The sequence below is a fragment of the Meriones unguiculatus genome, chromosome 4, assembly GCF_030254825.1.
Source record: "Meriones unguiculatus strain TT.TT164.6M chromosome 4, Bangor_MerUng_6.1, whole genome shotgun sequence".
Classification (NCBI taxonomy): domain Eukaryota; kingdom Metazoa; phylum Chordata; class Mammalia; order Rodentia; family Muridae; genus Meriones; species Meriones unguiculatus.
The window spans coordinates 62,265,111-62,281,324 of record NC_083352.1 but is presented as its reverse complement, the minus strand read 5'-3'; positions in this window follow the sequence as shown (position 1 = coordinate 62,281,324).

Genomic DNA, 16,214 nt, shown 5'->3' with positions numbered 1-16,214 from the left:
CCACATGCCCAAAACTTTCTTATTTACAGCTCCTCAAATGCATTATTTGTAAATGGTTCTGACATGTCCCTCTGGAAAAAAGTCTTGTTCTCCTTTGGGAACAGCTTCTGTAGGTGATAACAACACAGAGATGGAAGAGATGAAGGTAAATCATTATCTGACTTTGTGGAACTGGGTGACTCTAACATATAAACACGGCACACAAAATGACATCAATATTGAGACTGTAGGAACATGGTGTAACACAAAATTTCATGCTTCTGCTGTAGGAAAACAAATGGCCTTAACGTGATGGATATGAGAAGGTATGAAAATACATTATATAACTGATACCAATTGGAATGTTGGACCTAATTTATATAGTGTAACAAAAAATTAAACAAAATTGTCAAAGTAAAAATAAATGAAACAATTGCTCACTAATAAAAGCATCACCATAAAACAGAATTACCAATTTGGATATAAACCACCTTTCCAAGAGCAAGGACAAAAAAAAACAAAAAAACAAAAAAAAAAAAAACCCAAAATGGGATCCAAGATGGTGGCAACCAGCGCACACCAGATATGAAGGGCAGAGGATCTGAATGTTCAAAATTGGTGAGTGGAGGGGCAGCTGAAGCCAGAACATCGACATCGAGGCTTCCTGGGTGAGAGGGGGCAACCTGGGAGCTGAGACTATTTGGATCCAGGTCACTTTCAGACATCTCTGGGGACTGAGAGTGGCGAATATTCAATCCCCCAGCCCTTCCCCTTGTCCTTGGGGGAGGTGGCCCACAGTACCCGCTGCTCCTAGCACAGAACTCCCTGCTCATTATCTGAGACAGAGAAGGTGGTCCTTCCGGTTCCTCAGAGGTGGGTGGCCACCCAGGTCCGCCGGGTCACCTAGGTCTGCTGAGCCATCCAGGTCCCCAGGCAGCTATACAGGCTCCCCAGGGCCTCCCAGCAGGCATCTGTACCAGCCCTCCAGTTCTGCGGCAGTGGCTGGACTCCCAGCAGGCTGCCATACCACCTCCCAGTTCTGAGGCTGCACCACTGAGCTGCTGGATCCCCTACATTTGCATTTGCCCTGGCAGGCCCAAATCTGAGAGTAGAGAACAGGGCAACCCTGCGCTTTCCAATTAGGCCTGCTAGAGAGAGAGTGTGCCTTCAAGTGAGTGTCTGCAGAGCCCCGGATCCCGGGTCCCTCTATGCTAGCAGCTGGACATCGGATCCCTCCCACCCACACCCCCACTGTGGGCAACATAGGGATTCTTGGGAAAGTGTTCTCAACAATGAAGCCCCTTGCTCTGTTGGTCTCCCAGTGGAGTCCAAGCAAACAATTCCTGAAGCCCAGACAGATCTAAATCCCAGAACAACTTATGACAGGCCACTGAGGTTTTCAGGGAACCTGTGCATGCGCACTGCACCCCCTGCTTCATCTGCACACACACACCCCCGCCCCACATTCCAGGCATCTGCACTCTCTAGCACCCTGTCCTTCAAGGCACACTTCCACGCACACACCTGCGCTTTCTCACCCACACTTGTGCACCCGCACCAGCAACCTTCCTCCCTTAGCTACAGCTGAAACACCAACACACCCTCTCAAACCAGTGGACCTCTCTCAGCTTCCTGAAGAATACACCAGACACCAAAGAAAGACCCAGTCTGAAGTAAAGACTCCAGGAACAAAGAGCTAAGGTTACAGATAAGCCGATGGCCAGAGGTTGGCATAAGAACACACCCAACAAACATCATGGCTTCACCAGCAACCCCCCAAATCAATGGATATTTCATTTCATTGGAAACACAGGAAAATTATTTTAAAGCTATGTTTATCCAGTTATTAGAGGCTCATAAAGAGGAAACAAACAAAGCTCTCAAAGAAATACAGGCAAATACAGGCAAACAAATAGAGGCACAATTAGTGACAAATAGAAAGGAAATGAACAAAAAATAGAGGCCATCATGGAAAAACAGGAATCCAAATTCAAACAGATGAAGGAAATGATGCAAGGTATGAAAACAGAATTAGAATCAATAAAGAAAACACAAACAGAGAAAACCCTGGAGCTGGAGAACGTAGAGAAAAGATCAGAACCACAAAGGTAAGTATCGCCAATAGAATACAAGAGATGGAAGAGAGAATCTCAGGTGCTGAAGATATACTTGCAGAAATTGACACATCTCTCCAAGAAAAATAAAACTGGAGAAGTTCCAAACACAAAACATTCAAGAAATCAAGGATGCCATGAAAAGATGAAATCTAAGACTAATAGGAATAGATGAAAAAGAAGATTCCAGGATCCAAGGTCCAGAAAATATTTTCAAGGAAATCATAGAAGAACATTTTCCCAACTTAAAAAAGGAGATGTCCATAAACATACAAGAGGCCTACAGAACACCAAATAGACTAGACCAGAAAAGAAACTCTTTACTGCTTTCATTGTGTTCTATAAGTTTAGTCATCATAGTCAAAGTACTAACTCTACAGAACAAAGGCAAAATATTAAAAGCAGCAAGTGAAAAAGGCCAAGTAACATATAAAGGTAGACCTATCAGAATCACACCAGACTTCTCAACAGAAACTATGAAAGCCAGAAGGCTTGGGCAGATGTCATGCAGACTTTAAGGGACCACAGATGCCAACCCAGATTACTATACCCAGCAAAGCTTTCACTCAACATAGATGGAGAAAACAAAATATTCCACGACAAAACTAAACTTAAACAATATCTACACAGCAACCCAGTGATACAGAAGATAGTAGAAGGAAAACTCCAATCCAACAAAAACAACTACACCTATGAAAACATAGGATACAGAAAACCTAACAACAACAAAAATTGAAAGAAAACAAACAATAAAACACAATAAGACCAGCAACTCCACAATAAAAGAAACTAACATACACTGGTCACTATTATCTATCAACATCAATGGACTCAGCTCTCCAATAAAAAGACACAGACTAACAGATTGGTTGCAGAAACAAGATCCAACATTCTGCTGCATCCAAGAAACACACCTCTGCAACAAAGATAAGCACTACCTCAGAGTAAAGGGCTGGAAAAATGTTTTTCAAGCAAATGGACCCAGAAAACAAGCTGGGGAAGCTATCTTAATATCTAATAAGATAGACTTTCAACCAAAATTAATCAAAAAAAGATGAGGAGGGCCACTTCATTCTCATCAAAGAAAAAATCTACCAGAAGGACATCATAATTCTGAACATCTATGCCCCAAACCCAAGAGCACCTACATTTGTAAATGAAACATTATTAAAACTTAAATTACACATTGATCCCAACAACTTAATAGTGGGAGACTTCAACATTTCACTATCACCAAGGGACAGATCATCTAGACAGAAGCTAAACAGGGAAATAATGGCACTTACAGAGGTTTTAAATCAAATGGACCTAATAGATGTCTACAGAAATTTTCACCCAAATTCAAAAGAGTATACCTTCTTTTCAGCACGTTATGGAACCTTCTCCAAAATCGACCATATAGTTGGTAACAAAGCAAGCCTCAACAGATACGAGAAGATTGAAATAATCCCTTGTATCCTATCTGACCGCCATGGACTAAAGCTGGACTTCAACAACAACAGAAATAGCAAAGAGCCTACACACACATGGAAACTGAACAACTTGCTACTTAATGACAGTTGGGTTAGGGAAGAAATAAAGACAGAAATTAAAGACTTCCTAGAATTCAATGAAAATGAAGGAACAACATACCCAAACTTATAGGACACAATGAAAGCAGTGCTAAGAGGAAAATTCATAGCAATAAGAGCCTTCAAGAAGAAATTTGAAACATCTCATACAAGCAACTTCATGGCTCACCTGAAAGCCCTAGAAAAAAAGAAGCAGACATACCCAAGAGGAGTAGACACTTGGAAATAATCAAACTTAGGGCTGAAATTAAAAAAAAAAAATTAGAAACAGTTCAAAGAATCAATGAAACTAAGAGCTGATTCTTTGAGAAAATCAATGAGATAGACAAACCCTTAGCCAAAATAACTAAAAGGCAGAGAGAAACTATCCAAATCAGCAAAATTAGAAGAGAAAAGAGGGACATAACAACAGACACTGAGGATATCCAAACAATTATTATGTCTTACTACAAAAACCTATGTGCCACAAAATTTGAAAATCTAAAAGAAGTGGACAATTTTCTTGATAGATTCCATTTAGCAAAATTAAATAAAAATCAGATAAATAGAATAAAGAGTCCTATATTCCCCAAGGAAATAGAAGCAGTCATCAAAAGTCTCCATCCCAAAAAATGCCCAAGGCCAGATGGATTCAGTGCAGAATTCTAGCAGACCTTCAGTGAAGAGCTAACTCCAATTCTCTCCAAACTATTCCACAAAATAGAAACAGAAGGAACATTACCAAACTCATTCTATGAAGCTACAGTCACCTTGATATCTAAACCACAAAAAGACCCAACAAAAAAGAGAACTTTAGACCTATCTCTCTTATGAACATTGATGCAAAAATACTCAACAAAATACTTGCAAACTGAATCCAAAAACACATAAAAGATATCATCCACCATGACCAAGTATGCATCCCAGGCATGCAGGGGTGGTTCAACATATGGAAATCTATCAATGTGATCCACAACATAAACAAACTGAAGGAGAAAAACCACATGATCATCTCCTTAGTTGCTGAAAAAGCATTTGACAAAATCCAATACCCATTCATGTTAAAGTCTTGGAGAGATCAGGAATACAAGGCACATACCTAAACATAGTAAAGGCAATATACAGCAAGCCTATGGCGAACACCAAACTCAATGGAGAGAAACTTAAATCAATCCCACTGAAGTCAGAGACAAAGCAAGGTTTCCCACTCTCTCCATATCTCTTCAACATAGTACTTGAAGTCCTAGCTAGAGCAATAAGACAACTAAAGGAGACCAAGGTGATACAAATTGGAAAGGAAAAAGTCAAAGTATCACTATTTGCAGATGATATGATAGTATACATGAATGACCCCAAAAATTCAACCATAGAACTCCTTCAGCTGATAAACACCTTCAGCAAAGTGGCTGGATACAAAATTATCTCAAAAAATATCAGCAGCCCTCCTATATACTAAAGACAAAAGGGCTGAGAAAGAAATTAAGGAAACAACACCCTTCACAATAGCCACTAACAACATAAAGTACGTTGGTGTGACTCTAACCAAGCAAGTGAAAGACTTGTATGAAAAAAACTTCAAGTCTCTAAAGAATGAAATTGAAGAAGATACCAGAAGATGGAAAGATCTCCCGTGTGCATTGATCGGTAGGATTAACATAGTGAAAATGGCCATCCTGCCAAAAGCAATTTACAGTGTTGATATAATGTTCTTTTGAAATGTATACAGTTACCCTCGTTCATTCAAATGCTGATTTCTCCCCTCCCACTCTCTGGTTTCAATCAGGACATTGCTTTGTGATACTTATTCTAAGCATCCTGTCTCAACTGTGTGTAAACAGGCCAAATTAAAGTAACTAGACACAATGTTGAATGATGGGAGGAACCAGAGGGCAAAAAATGAGGGGAGGAGCCAGAGGGCAGGAAAGAGGGAGAGGAGAGAGGGTGAGAGAGCAGAGCTTGGGAGAGAGCTAGGAGAGCAGAGCTGAAGGACAGATCTTGGAACTACGTGGAGATGGACTGGACATAATATTTCACAAAGAGCCAGTATAATGTGGGAAATTTAAATGTTAGGAAACTATGAGGGCTTGGAGGTTTAGGATGGAGTAAATATTGCCCAGCATGTGTTCTAGGTTAATTAAATAAATCATGGTCTCTGTATGGTGATTTGGTTATACAGCTGTTTAGACTAACAGCAGCATTTCCAGAAGATATATCAATAGTAAATATTAATCGCCACCTACAACACTACAGATTCAATGCAATTCTCATCAAAATACCAACACAATTTTATACAGACCTTGAAAGAACAATTCTCAACTTCATATGGAAAAACAAAAAACCCAGAATTGCCAAAACGATCTTGTACAACAATGCATCATCTGGAGGTATCTCCATCCCTGATCCTAAGCTGTACTACAGAGCAATAGTAATAAAAACTGTATGGTATTGGCATAGAAACAGAATGGTGGATCAATGGAATCAAATAGAAGACCCAGAAATAAACCCACACACCTACAGATACTTGATTTTTGACAAAAAAGCCAAAACCATACAATGGAATAAAGACAGCATCTTCAACAAATGGTGCTGGTCTAACTGGATGACACGTAGATAAATGCAAATAGATCCATATTTTTCATTCTACACAAAACTAAAGTCCAAGTGGATCAAAGACCTTAACATAAAACCAGACACAGTAAATTGGTTAGAAGAAAAAGTGGGGAAGAGCCCAGAATTCATTGGCACAGGAGACAACTTTCTGAACAGAACACCAACAGCACAGGCTCTAAGATCAACAATCAATAAATGGGACCTCATGAAACTGAAAAGCTTCTGTAAAGCAAAGGACACTGTCATCAGAACAAAACAACAGCCTCTAGACTGGAAAAGTATCTTTACCAACCCTATATCTGACACAAATATCCAGAATATATAAAGAACTCAAGAAGTTAAAAAAAAAAAAAGAAAAAGAAAAAAGAAAAGAAAGCAAGCAACAAATCAAGTAATCCAATTAAAAAAAAATGGGATACAGTGCTGAACAGAAATTCTCAATTGAGGAATACCGAATTGCAGAGAAACACTTAAAGAAATGCTCAACGTCCTTATTTATCAGAGAAATGCAAATCAAAATGACCCTGAGATTTCACCTTACACCCATCAGAATGGCTAAGATCAAAAACTCAAGAGACAACACATGCTGGAGAGGTTGTGGAGAAAGGGAAACCCTCCTCCACTGCTGGTGGGAATGTAAACTGGTACAACCACTCTGGAAATCAATCTAGTGCTTTCTTAGACAATTAGGAATAGTGCTACCTCAAGATGCAGCTATACCACTGCTAGGCATATATCCAAAAAATGCACAAGTACACAACAAGGACATTTGCTCAACCATGTTTGTAGCATCTTTATTCGTAATAGCCAGAACCATTGATGGACAACCCAGATGTCCATCAATGGAGGAATGGATACAGAAATGATGGTACATTTACACAATGGAATACTACTCAGCAATTAAAAACAAGGAAATCATGAAATTTGCAGGCAAATGGTGGGATCTAGAAAAGATCATCCTGAGTGAGGTATCCCAGAAGCAGAAAGACACACAAGATATATACTCACTTATGAGTAGATATTAGACAAATGATATAGGATAAATATACTAAAATCTGTACATCTAAAGAAGCTAAGCAAGAAGGAGGACCCTGGGTAAGATGATCAATCCTCACTCAGAAAGGCAAATGGATGGACATTGGAAGAGGGAGAAAACAGGAAACAGGACAGGAACCTACCCCAGAGGACCTCTGAAAGACTCTACCCAGCAGTGTATCCGAGCAGATGCTGAGACTCATAACCAAACATTGGGCAGAGTGCAGGGAATCTTATGAAAGAAGGGGGAGATAGAAAGACCTGGAGGGGACAGGAGCTCCACAAGGAGAGCAACAGAACCAAGAAATCTGGGCATAGGGGTCTTTTCTGAGACTGATACTCCAACCAAGGACCATTCATGGATATAACCTAGAACCCCTGCTCAGATGTAGCCCATGGCAGTTCAGTATCCAAGTAGGTACCCTAGTAAGGGGAACAGGGGCTGTCTCTGACATGAACTCAGTGGCTGGTTCTTTGATCACCTCCACCTGAGGGAAAAGCAGCCTGACCAGGCCACAGAGGAAGACAATGCAGCCAGTCCTGATGAGACCTGAGAGGCTAGGGTCAGATGGAAGGGGAGGAGGACCTCCCCTATCAGTGGACATAAAAAGGGGCAGGGAGGAGAAGAGGGAGGGTGGGTGGGATTGGGAGGGAATGAAGGAAAGGCTACAGCTGGAATACAAAGTAAATAAACTGTAATTAATATATATAAATAAAAAACAAATACAAAATGTAATTATTTCAGGATTGAGACTTGGTGTCAATTTAAACAAGGTATTTTAAAACAGTGATTATGTAAACAATAAGAGGATTGTAGAAAACAAAATATGCTTAACTGGTCCAGAGTGTCATGGTCATTGTCTTAGTTTGGGTTTTATTGTTGTAAAGAGACACCATGACCGAGGCAGCTCTTATAAAGGAAAACATTCATTTGGGCTGGCTTACATTTTCAGAGGTTTAGTCTGTTATCATCATGGCAGGAAGCATGCAGCAAGCAGGCAGATGTGGTGCTGGAAGAGCCTAGAGTTCTACACCCTGCTCCTCAGGCAGCAGAAGGGCACTGCATCACTGGACAAGTGAACCGCTGGACCACTGGACATAGTTTGAGCATAGAAGACCTCATAGCACACCTCCACAGGGACACCTTCCTCAGACCAGGACACACCTATTTCAACAAGGCCACACCTCCTAAGAGTGACACTCCCTGTGGGCCCAGCATTCAAACACTTAAGGCTGTGAGGGCCATTCCTATTCAAACTACCACCGACACGAAGACAGAATGTTTCCACAAATACTGTTGATAATTCTCTAGGATATTTCATTTATTCAGACACCTAAGAAATCTTTAAAATGGTAAAAGACACACTGTTTACAAATCTAATTTTGAATCATACTGGAATGTAAATTTCTATTTTAAATAAAATATAAGAATCCACCATTTGCCTGCAAATTTCATGATTTCCTTGTTTTTGATTGCTGAGTAGTATTCCATTGTGTAAAAGTACAATTTCTGTATGCATTCCTCCGTTGAGGGAAATCTGGGTTGTTTCCAGGTTCTGGCTATTACAAATAAAGCTGCTACAAACATGGTTGAGCAAATGTCCTGGTTGTGTACTTGAGTAAATTTTGGGTATATGCCTAGGAGTGGTATAGCTGGATCTTGAAGAAGCACTATTCCTAATTGTCTGAGAAAGCGCCAGATTGACTTCCAAAGTGGTTGTCCAAGTTTACATTCCCACCAGCAATGGAGGAGGGTTCCCCTTTCTCCACAACCTCTCCAGCATGTGTTGTCACTTGAGTTATTAATCTTAGTCATTCTGATGGGTGTAAGGTGAAATCTCAGGGTTGTTTTGATTTGCATCTCCCTGATGGCTAAGTATGTTGAGCATTTCTTTAAGTGTTTCTCTGCCATTCTATATTCCTCTACAGAGAATTCTCTGTTTAGCTCTGTACCCATTTTTAATTGGATTACTTGATTTATTGCTTTTTAATTTCTTTAGTTCTTTATATATGCAGGATATCAGCCCTCTGTCAGATATGCAATAAAAAATGAGGAAATCGTGACATTTGCAGGCAAATGGTGGGATCTAGAAGAGATCATTCTGAGTGAGGTATCCCAGAAGGAGAAAGACACACTCATATAGTGCTATAAGATATGATAAACATAATGAAATCTATACACCTAAAGAAGATAAACAAGAAAGAGGACCAGGGGTAAGATGATCAATCCTCACTTAGAAAGACAAATGGGAGGTGCATTGGACATAGGAGAAAACAAGTAACAGGACAGGAGCCTACCGCAGAGGGCCCCTGAAAGACTCTACCTAGCAGTGTATCAAAGCAGATACTAAGACTCATAACCAAACCTTTGGCAGAGTGCAGGGAATCATATGAAAGAAGGGGGAGTTAGTATGATGTGGAGAGGATAGGAGCTTCACAAGGACCAAATGTATCTGGGCACAGGGGTCTTTTCTGAGACTGACACTCAACCAAGGACCATGTATGGATATAACCTAGAACCTCTGCTCGGATGTAGCTCATGGCAGCTCAGTAACCAATTGGTTTCCCATAGTAAGGGGAACAGGGACTATTTCTGACAAGAATTCAATGGCAGGCTCTTTGACCTCTCCACCCCCCAAGGGAGGAGCAGTCCTGCTAGGCCACAGAGGAGGACTTTGCAGCCAGTCCTGAAGATACCTGATAAAACAGGGTCAGATGAAAGGGGAGGAGGTCCTCCCCAATCAGTGAACTTGGAAAGGGGCAGGAAGGAGATGAGGGAGGGAGGGAAGGAGGGAGGGCTTGGGAGGGAATGAGGGAGTGGGATACAGCTGGGTTACAGAGTTAATAAAATTTAACTAATAATAAAAAAATAAAAAAAATTTAAAAAAAGAAGGAAAAAAAAAGAATCCAGAGCTTACATGTGGAAACTCACATTTATTTTTAGTATACATTTAATTGAAGTAAAATTACATTACTTCTCCCTTCCTTTTCTACCCACAGTCTATCCAGGACAATCTTCTTCCAGCCTCTCCCTTGAAGTGTCAGTGGCAGAAGGGATACTGTTTGGAGCCTTTGGCAGGCCCCTGTAGGTGAATCACAGAAGAGACACCTGGGATTTTGGAGTGAGAATCCACCGTCATCTGCAGGCAACTATTCTCCCTTTGAAAGATAGCTCTTGGCCTGCTATTAATGGAAACTGAACATTTGGCAAGAGGTCACCAAGTTACCATGCAACCTAAACTGTCCATTATGAGATAGGTGTTATCAGACCTACCAAGTCAAAAATAGGTTGTGCACAGCAGCAATCTATGATCAGTGGAAGCAGGTCCTGAAAGCAAAAGCAAATTACATGAAGAAGTTGCCAGGATGCCTGTATTTTCTTCTCCTGTGACAGTGCCACCTGCTGCCGAGCATGCACTTACAGCCTCGTGTGCTCTATGGTCAGCTGACTGAGGAGAAGAACACATGGCCTGGGTCACTGATGGCTCTGCAGCTTAGACAGGCACCAGAAGCGGACAGCGGCAGCACTGTAATTCCTTTCTGGGACAATGCTGAAAGACACCAATGAAGGGACATCTTCACAGCGGGCGGCACTTTGGACAGAACCAATAGTCAGACATTTTTTCTCCAACTGTATTGAGTTTTATTAAAAATAAATGAGATCTCATGAAACTGAGAAACTTCTGTAAGTCAAAGGACACTGTCAATAGAACAAAACGGCAGCTGACAGACTGGGAAAAGATCTTCACCAACCCTACATCAGACAGAGGGTTAATATCTGAAACATACAAAGAACTTAAGAAATTAAACATCAACAAATCAAGTAATCCAATTAAAAAATGGGGTATAGAGCTAAACTGAAAATTCACAACAGAGGAATCTCAAATGACTGAGAAGCACTTAAAGAAATGCTCAATGTCCTTAGTCATCAGAGAAATGCAAATCAAAACAACTCTAAGATTCCATCTTACATCAGTCAGAGTGGCTGATCAAAAACTCAAGTGACAACACATGCTAGCAAGGATGTGTGGAAAGAGGAGCACTCCTCCATTGCTGGTGGGAGTGGAAAGGTGTACAACCACTTTGGAAATCAATCTGGTGCTTCCTCAGAAAATTAGGAATAGTTCTACCTCAAGATCCAGCTATACCACTCCTCGGCATATAGCCAAAAGATGCTAAAGTACACAACAAGGACATTTTTTAAATTATGTTCATAGCAGTTTTATTTGTAATAGCCAGAAACTGGAAACAACCTAGATGTCCTTCAACTGAAGAATGGATACAGAATTGTGGCAACTTTATACAATGGAATACTACTACCCAACTATTAAAAACAAAGAAATCATGAAATTTTCATGCAAATGGATGAAACTAGAAAAGATCATCCTGGGTGAGGAAACCCAGACCCAGACCCAGAAAGAGTACATGGTATGTACTCACTTATAGGTAGATATTAGACCTATAGTACAGGATAGCCATACTACAATCCACAGACCCCTAGAAGCTAAGGAACAAGGAGGAACCAGGGCAGGATGCTGGAATGTCACTCAGAAGAAGAAACAGAATAGACAGCAAACGTGGATGAAGGGAGGGAACCTGGATAGGAGATAGAATTGGGAGGGAATCAAGGGTGGGAATCAGATGTGGGAAGAAGGGAAGGGGTAGGTGAGAGGGCTGGGAACAAGAAGGGAAACTGAGGGGGGACATCTCTTTGTCAAGCTGGAGGCCTGCGACCGGGCAGGCTCCTGGGAGGACATGGGTGTAACTCTAGCTGAGACTCCCAACATGTGGGGACATGAAGATTAAAGTGACCACCTCCTAGCCAGGCAGGACTAGTGGGGGGAGGGAACAACAATCCACTGACCGAAACCGAAACCTCTTATCCAAAAATTACCCTGCCTACAGGAAGCGCAGGGATAAAGAGGGAACAAAGATTGAGGGAAAGTCCTACCAATAATTGGCCCACCCTGAGACCCACCCTGTGGTAGAGAGCCAGCCCCTGACAGTTAATGATGCTCTGCTATGCTTGCAGACAGGAGCCTACCTTGACTGTAGTCTGGGAGGCTCCAGCCAGCAGTGGATGGAGACAGACCCTGGGACCTGCACCCAGCATGGGGCGGAGCTCCGGGGGCCCTGTGGAAGTGTTGGGGGAAAGATGGAAGGACCTGGAGGAGTCAAGAACCTCACAAGAAAACCAACAGAGACAACTAACCCAGTCCCATGGGGTCTTTCAGAGACTGAGACATCAATTAAGGAGCATGCATGGTCTGAACCTAGGCCCCCTGCACACATGTAGCTAATGGGTGGCTTGGTCTTCATATGGGGTGCCTGGTGAGTGGAGGGGGAACTGTTTCTCACATGGACTCTATTGCCTGCTTTTGGATCACTTCTCCCTGGCAGGGCTGCTTTGCCTGGCCTCACGGGATGAGGATATGCTTAGTCTGATGTGACTTGATGTGCTGGGGAAGGCTGATATGGGGGAGCTCCCCTTTTCTGGGGGAAAGAGAGAGGGGAAGCGGGAAGTAGAGGCTAGGAGGAGAGGAAAGAGGGCATCCTTGGGATATAAAATAAATGAAAAAAGAAAATTTAAAAATAAAATAAATATTTTTCATAAACAATCATGGCATTTCAGCAGGACATGGGCAGACAGTCATTAACAGTATACAAGAACTTCCAAACTCCCTTCTTGTATAGACTGCCAAAATCAGAAAGCCACTATAAAACCCAGTGAAATCTTCATTCAATGCCTTGAAAAGTGGGAAGTATCTTAGAGTGAGGGTTGACATTTCACATTAAGGATGTTGTTTAACAACTTTTCACAAGCTGACCCTGATTTTCAGGAAATTAAATGAAAATGGCAGAATTATCAATCTGAAAATCCACCATCTTTTACAAAAGGAATCACCACTCTTTTGAGGACACTCAATGATGTCACTGCAAAGTCCAGATCGCCCAATACACTAGAAAACCAATTTTGGGGGTCAGGATCTAACAGGTCTCTGGTTTCAAGGGAGTTAAGTCAATGTTGATTGTACAAGGGGAGGAGGATACAAAAATGAATTTTGAGTTTTCTCATACCACAAGGCATTTTGTGCCATGCTGGCTACATATGTCAACACCAGGATTTTCTCCTGGGAGCCAACAGGAGTCTTTCAAAGGTATCAGGGAAAGATGTTTTCCATCATCAATCCAGCTTGGGAGACATTTTGTTAGTGACACATGTTCCTTCCCCACAAAACAATGAAGTGTTCTGTGTGCTAACATCATAGCTTTAAAAAAAAGTAAACCAAAATTCTGCATTTTCATAAAACTTGATAAAAAATAGTATTTCAAACTACTGTCACTAGAAGCACACATCACTCGGCATCTCCAGCACCTTCAGCTTTCTGTGCCTGGTCTGTTTTGGCATCTCCATTTTCTACAGAATTAGTCATATCCTTCCTGGCATCAGCTTTCCCCTTCTTCCCTTGGGTACCTTCTTCCCTCCTTTTTAGGCTTGGGCTCTGGCTTTGGAGGAACAGGTGGAGCAGACAACCTTGCAAGCCTCTTCTCTGTGGCTCCTGCTTCACCTTGGCTTTCTCTCTTTTAGCATTCCCTGCAGCCTCTTTTGGGCATGGTGGTGGCACTGAATGTGGGGATATATTGGCACTCAGGTTTGTGCATCCAGGGTTGTTCTTGCTGCTGCTTCACACTGCTCCTGGTCATACATTTTGTTGGGAAGGAGAAGTGGTTCGTGTGATTGTTCACTGATTCGTGGGCTGTAGGCGATGGGTTAGTGTTGGAGCAAAGCATGAAAGACCTTGCACCTACAGACTTCCAGAGAAATGAGGAATATTAAGCATACATGATTGTCTTTCCAATGGAAAAGATGTAAACAAACAAACAACCTGTACTTCCATCCATAAAGCTATAAACTGAAAGTGATTTATAGCCTGGTGATGTGCATTACCTGCTGGGCCAGGCCATATAAAAGCTCCAGGACCAGAGTGGCTAGTAACCTAAATGACCCTTACAGCCAGGAGCTCCCCAAGCCTTCGTAGCCAGGACTAGAGACAGCTATAGTCTAAATGACCCTTACATTAGCTGTATAGTCAGAGGCTCACCCGAGCTCCCACAACCAGGACCAAAGGTGGCTGATAGCTCAAATGACTGTGCTATCTATTCGGCTGAGACAAGGCCATTTCCAATACTGCATAAAATTGGGCTTGGTGGTGTACTCGTACCTATAATCCTAGTACTTGGGAAGTGGAGGCAGGAGGATCAAAAGTTCAGTTACATGTTTACATGGTGAGTTCAAAGCCAGCCTGGGCCACATGAGACCATTTCATGTCCATATGAGACCCTGTCTTAGTGGGAAGGTGAGACTAAAGCCACACAAATTTTATTATAGTATGTTTTTATAATTGCCCTGTTTACAACTTAGTTATTTTCAACCTCTTTCTGTGCATAATTTGTAAATTAAACTTTATCATATGTATATAGGAAAACATCCACTGGGGATCTTGGAACAGGCATCCACTGGGGATAAAGGTTAATACTGTGTTCTAATGTCATACTTAGAGATCCTCCCCGCCCTCCTGATCTCAAAGCATTTTGCAATGACTCTAGATAAACTGACACTATAAAAGCCAGTACCAGTCTGCACGTCTAACCAGAAGTATCACGGATGCATATGCCTTCAGCCTTTCAGAGAACCCCCCTCGGAGTATCCCTTCTTGGTTGCCATCAAAGGAAAGATTTAGAGACAAGAGAGGATACATGGCAGGCAAGTGAGTAACTGCCAATTCCATTAGAGGTTTGGAGAGTGTCTTTGTTGACACACAGGCATTCCTGTTAGAACATGCACCAATTAGATTAAAGGTAATAAATCCCCACTGGCTCAAGTGACAAATCTCAGGGACCGTGATTCTTGCTACAACCACCCACAGAAAGCGAAAGGTAAGATGCCAAGTCCAAGATGAAGACATAAGCGGATGAAGCCCAGGAAACATAAGACAGATGGTTCAGGAAATTAGTGCCCAGTATAAACAAGGAGGTAGTTGCCGAGTTAGACACTTTCAATGGGTTTCAGAGTCTGCACATTGACACCTCTCCTGTGAGAGTTCCTTAGGCATTTGGGGACTATGCTTGTTTTAACATGATGCCACAGTCTTGTCTGTAACTGATAAGATTAGGGACAGTGTCTAATCTAAATAGCTAGGGCTGTGCAGGTGCAAGATTCTGAGAAGAGGTTGCTGACTCAATCAAAGCTTCTGTGCTTTTTTAAAAATTATTTTTATTTTTATTAATTAGTTTATTCACTTTGTATCCCCACTGTAGCTCCCTCCCTCCACCCCTCCCAATCCCACTCACCCTCCCTTACCTCCTTCCATGCCCCTCCCCCAGTCCACTTATTGGAGTTGTCCTCCTCCCCTTCCCTCTGATCCTAGTCTATCAGGTCTCATCAGGACTGGCTGCATTGTCTTCCTCTGTGGCCTGGTAAGGCTACTCCCCCTCAGGGGGAGGTGATCAAAGAGAAACCAAATCAGTTCCTGTCAAAGACAGTCCCTGTCCCCATTACTATGGAACCCACTTGGACACTGAACTGCCATGGGCTACCTCTGTGCAGGGGTTCTAGGCCATCTCCATGAGTGGTCCTTGGCTGGAGTATCAGTCTCAGAAAAGACCCTTGTGCCCAGACTTTTTTAATCTGTTGCTCTCCTGTGGAGTTCCTGTCCTCTCCAGGTCTTACTATCTCCCCCTTCTTTCAAAAGATTCCCTTTACTCTGCCCAAAGTTTGGCTACGAGTCCCAGCATCTGCCTCATTACCCTGCAGGGTAAAGCTTTTCAGAGGCCCTCTGTGGTAGGCTCCTGTCCTGTTCCCTGTTTTCTCCCTCTCCAATGTCCATCCTCTTTGCCTTTCTGAATAGGGATTGAGCATCTTAGC